This window comes from Felis catus, chromosome C2 (genome assembly GCF_018350175.1).
Source record: "Felis catus isolate Fca126 chromosome C2, F.catus_Fca126_mat1.0, whole genome shotgun sequence".
In the NCBI taxonomy this organism is placed as follows: Eukaryota; Metazoa; Chordata; class Mammalia; order Carnivora; family Felidae; genus Felis; species Felis catus.
Genome location: NC_058376.1, coordinates 51,810,491 through 51,816,489, shown reverse-complemented (window position 1 = coordinate 51,816,489; position 5,999 = coordinate 51,810,491). Strand labels below are relative to the sequence as shown.

The 5,999-nt window shown below is 32.0% G+C and overlaps 1 pseudogene; it reads right to left on the bottom strand.

Annotated features, from left to right (window-relative positions):
- Positions 1-4,944: 4,944 nt before the first annotated feature.
- On the bottom strand, positions 4,945-5,037 carry LOC111556407 (annotated as a pseudogene).
- Between the last annotated feature and the right edge of the window lie 962 nt (positions 5,038-5,999).

Here is a 5,999-nt window from a genome sequence, read left to right as displayed (position 1 = left end):
TATCTATAATCTACTGAAATAGAGATTTTAAGGAATTGGATTGTGCAATTGTAGGGACTGACAATTCCAAAATCTGCAGGGCAGGCTAGCAGACTGGAGATTCAGGGAGAATTTGATGTGGCAATATCAAGTTCAAAGGAAGTATAAAGGCAGAATTCCTTCTTCTTGGGGGAACTTCAGTCTTTTTTACTTTTTTTTTTTTTTTAATTTGAGTATAGTTGGGGTGTCTGGGTAGCCCAGTTGGTTATGGTTAAGTATCTGACTTTGGTTCGGTCATGATCTCACTGTTCCTGAGATCGAGCCCCGCATCAGGCTCTATGCTGACAGCTCGGAGCCTGGAGCCTGCTTCAGATTTTGTATCTCCGTCTTTCTCTCCCCCTCCCCTGCTCATGCTCTGTCTCTCTCTCTCAAAAATAAATAAACATTAAAAAAGTTAATTTGAGTATAGTTGACACACAATGGTACATTAGTTTGAGGTATATAATGTAAAGATTCGACAAGTGTATACACACAAGCTATACCACAAATGCAGCTACCATCTGTCACCATACAATGCTAATGCAATACCATTGACAATATTCCTTATGCTGCACCTTTTATTCCAGCTACTTATTCATTCCATAACTGAAAGTGTGTGTCTCCTATTCCCCTTCACCCATTTTGTTCATCTCCCCCAGCCCCTCAGTGTTCTTTTCTTATGACCTTCAAGTGAATGCTTGAGACCAACACACATTATGGAAAATTTGGCTTTACTCAAAGTGTACTAATACAAATGTTTATCACATTAACAGAACACCTTCACAGAAGCATGTAGACTGATGTTTGACCAAATATCTGAACATCATAGCCTAGCTAAATGGAGACATAAAATTAACCATCACAGGTATAATAAAGACCACAACTTGATCTCTATTAATCTCAGTCAACTACTGTGATTACTTGAATATGTGTATTTATTTTAGAAGGAAATTGTGACATTTTCAGTTTAATTATAAATGAAACTAGTTAAGAATTAACCTTTGTTTAAAAAGTACCTCATAAAAAATATAACTTCTAATTCCCGAATTTATCTTTAATGAAATTAGTGTGTGATACATGAACACCCTATAATCACATATCCAATTCACCCCATAGAAGAATTAGGGACTACAATATTTACATTTTCCTTAAGAATAACGTTAGCACACATGCTTGTAATTTCAGATGTCAGACAGATAATTGAAAAGTAATAAATGAGATATTCAAGGCCAATACTTAAGGCGATTTATATGTGTGTTCTTCAGGTCTCTTCTTCTGTCCCATGTCCATCCTTTCCATCCATAAATTTCCACTCAGCCATTCAGTGGCATCAACTTTCTTGCCAGCATCCTTTATCAAAACTTTCCTTTAGAGCCTTCATTTATACTAAAGGACAATTATGATAAATGTTTAGAAGATGGTCTCCCTTGATAGCATGAAAGATCAGAGTCCTAAGCTAAAGCAATGAATTACTGAAAATAAAGGAACTAAATAGTGTTGCTTTCCTGTAGTTTGGGTGGTTTTCCTAAGAAAATGTTTTTATTTGGTACCCATTTTGGCTCAACCAATGAATCACAGTATAACTCTGGGCCAGAAGTGAAATAGAATAAAAACAGAATTGTGAGGTAGAATTGTTTTAGTAAATGCATGTATTTCTCCCAGATTTGTGACTTGATTTTTACTCTTTTTGAACAGAATTCATTAATGGCATCAAATATATCAAGTGTAATACTTTAGTATAAGTGCTTAATTTTAATTATATATTTTTTTCATCCTTTTTTCTTTTGCAAGGGGATTTGCTGCTATTAGCCCTTAATTTTGATTTTTTAACTATCCAAGTTTTCAAAACTATCACCAAATTTGTCACTGGCTAGAATTGTTTTGATTTACTATTTAGTGACTACTTAATGACTACTTAGTGGGTCTAATAGGACTGCAATTAATAATAATAAGATTTAATTAGAATGCCAATATATTTCTCAGTCTTTCATTGTGACAACAAAATTCCTGAGCAATTTCCATTGTTACCAGGACATGTGATCCTGCTATCTGATAGTATTTTCTATTTCCCAAACATTCAGTGTATTTCATATCATTATGTCTTTGGAGAAATTATTTCTTCTTAGAATGATAGACCTCCCCTGGAGAAGACATCTTGCTGCTACTTAAATAACACCACTAGCAAGACTTCAAAAAAAAGCTCATTTTATTATTAAACAATCTAATGCTGAAGCATATTTTCCCTTAAGGTGAAATATGCACCCTCTCTGTAAAGTCTGTATGGATTCCTTCTGAATAAATAAAAACTTGTTATTGATAATAGTTATCATGTATTCATATATCTACTTTTTTTAAAAATTTGGGACTAAGACTTATTTTTTCTTGACTTCCTTATAATTCTGATTATTCTCCTAATACACACTACTTCTTAAACATCCATCTTAAAATTAATATAAAGTGAAAATATAGCTTTAAGCTTCATGTACAAGAGAGTTAAATTGTTAACACTAGAGGCTACTCTAGCATTGTGGAAAAGTCCTGGCCTTTTGAGTTATACAAACTTAGTTTTATATCCCAGATTTGCAATTTACTGGCTCTGAGCAATTGACTGAACTTCCCCTGTAAAATGATGAAAGTAATATGTCAATTGTAATGGTTATTATGAAAATATAATATGATAATCCATGTAAACCCCCAGAACATAGTAAGTACTCAATTATCTTCACCAATTTATCCATTTACTTGCTTCTTTTCCAAGGAGAGTTTACCTCTGTATAATAACTATTCTCCTAAATGTTTTTTGTGTCATTGTACTTTATTGATACATATTAATTTTTTTATTTTGAAATAATTTTTAGACCTAAATAATTTTAAGACTTTTAGACTGAAATAATTTTAGACTGAAATAATGTTAGACTTACAGAGTTGTAATATAGTACAGAGTTCTCATATGCCCTGCACTAACTTTTTTCATGTTGACATCTTCTATAACCATGATTCATTCATCAAAACTAAGAAATTAATATTGATATAACACTATTAACTAAACTACAGGTTTTATTCAGATGTCACCATTTTCCACTAAACTCCTTTTTTCTGGTGCAAGATTTGTTGCAAGATACCATGTTACATTCAGCACATATTAGTTTTTGTAATGCAGATCCAAAGATATTTGATGGTAGCCTACTGGCTTTAGGTAAGCAGCTTGGCATTGTGTCACCACACATTTTTCTTTTGGATTGTTTTTTTATATCTTCACCCAAATCATTAATAAAAAGTTTGAACATGAGATCCAAAAATTATTCCATAAAACAGCTCTTGAGAACAAATTGAGCCACTGAATCCATTCATCAATCCTCTTGAGTACTCCTCCACATCTCAAGATTTGGACCAGAATAACTGAGCCAAAGAGGGTTTCTTACAGGAAATGTATATATGGGCTTTATTTTTCTATTATATATGATAATTATAGATATCTTGTTATTATTTCTATTTGTCCCATGTATTCTTTAATATTTTTCAACTTTTTCTACTTCTTTTGAATTAATTGAATCATTATTGTACTTTTGTTTATGTCCCCTACAGGCTTATTAACTATACTTCTTTGTTTTATTCATCTTTTTTGATGATTGATCTAGAATTGATAACATACACGTTTAATTTATCAATATCTATCTTCAAATATTGCTGTGTTGGTTTACATATGGCATAAGGACCTGAAAGTACTAAATCTTATTTTCCCTATTCCCATCATTTCTGCCATGGTTGCATACAATTGAATTCTGGATAGACATTATTTACTTAAGCAGCTAATTATACTTTAAATAGATTAAAAATGAGAAAAAGTTATTTTATATACACTTGCATATTTTTAATCTCTGAGATTATTGTTTTCTTTGTGTAGACCCAACTTTCTCTCTGGTATCACTTTTTTTCTATGTGAAGAACTTCCTTTAAATTTTAAGTTTTTACTCTATTCTTCTAAATATGAAAAAGTTGATTTTGCTTCTCTTTGTAAGATAATTTAGATAGGAATAGAATTTTCAGTTGCCATATCTATATCTTTTCTTTGTGTCTTTCAGTACTTTACAGACATTGTTCATTATCTGCTAGTTTGCACAGCCTCTGGATACTTAGGTTGTTTCCATATCTTGGCTATTGTAAATAATGTTGCAATGAACATAGGAGTGAATACATATTTTTGAGTTACTGTTTTTGTTTCTTTAGGGTAAATACCCATACGTGGAATTGCTGGATCATATGATAGTTCTATTTTTAATATTTTGAGAGCCCTCCATACTGTTTTCCATAGTGACTGCACGAATTTACACCCCTATCAACAGTGTACAAGTGTTCCCTTTTCTCCACATCCTCACCCACACTTTTTACTTCTTGTCTTTTTGATAATAACCATTATAACAGATGTGAGATGAAATATCATTTGATTTGCATTTTTCTGACGATGAGTGATGTTGAATATCTTTTCAAGTATCTGTTGGCCATCTGTATGTCTTCTTTGGAAAAATGTCTATTCAGGTCCTCTGCTTATTTCTTAATCAGATGAATGATGATGACTTTGCTATTGAGTTCTGTGAGTTCTTTATATATTTTGTATATTAACCCTTTATCAATTATATGATTTGCAAACATTTTCTGCCATTAGGTAGGTTGCATTTTTATTTTGTTGATCATTTATTTTGCTGTACAGAACCTTTTTATTTTGATGTAACCTGCTCCTGAGATTCTTATTTAGTTCTTCCATATATAGTGTGTCTTTTTCCTTCTCTTTCTTTTAATATTTTTTATCATTGGCCTTTTAATTATTTGTCAGACAGGTTTTAGCCTTTTTTTTCCCTCTTCTTCTTCTTCTTCACTGTTGGGTTTGTTGAACTTCTTGAATCTGTAAATTTATTTTTTATCTATTTTAAAATGATTTGGCCATTATTTCTTTGTGCATGGGCCATGCTAATCTTCTCTGTATCATTCCAGTTTTAGTGTATGTGTTGCCAGAGTGAACACTGGCCATTATTTCTTTAAATATTCTTTCTGCCCTCACTTGTTCCTTCAGGGTCTCCAATTATACATGCAGACAATTGACATTTTTCAATAACACACCAAACAGTGGCCATATTTACTTTTCATTCTTATTTCTCTCTGTGCTTCATTTTGAATAGTTTCTATTCATATATCTTTATGCTCACTGATATTTTTCTCTTCCATGCCTAATCTGCTTTTAATCGCATCCTGTGTGCTTTTCACTTAAGATATTGCATGTCAAGTCTACAAGTTCCATTTGGGTCTTTATAATATCTTCCATCTCTCTTCTTTATGTGTTCATATTGACATTTCGATTATAGATCATGTTCATGATATTTATAATAGCTATCTTAACAACCTTGTCTATAAATTTCATCATCTCCATTATTATGAGGGTCTGGTTCTACTACTTGATTTTTCTCCTGCTTTGGTTTATATCTTCCTGCTTATTTACATGCTGGATAATGTTTTATTAAATGTTTGACAATTTTTAATTTTATGTTGTTTGTTTCTGGATTTTATTGAACTCCTTTAAAGAATGTTAGATTTTGTTCTGATGCATAGATAAGTAGCTTGTGGTAATTTTATCCATTAAAACACAACATTAAGTTTTGTTTGGAGAGGTCTTACATAGATTTTATCTCTGGGAATAATGTAATCCCAACTGCTGAAGTGTCACACATCTGTTAAGACTCTACCCAATGTTTCCATTATTATAAGGTCTTTTTACACAAATTATTTACAGTTTGTGTGAGCTCTGACTAGTATTGCTAATCAGTGATTCCTGCTTGGACTATGGGAGTCTCTGTTAACACATGCACGCATCAGTACTCAACCAATGCTTAAAGCATCCTTCTTAAATTTTTCATTGTTCTGTGTGCAGTTCCTTCATCCCTTGAATTCTGCACCATAAATTCTAGCTGTCTAGATACTCCAAACTTTAA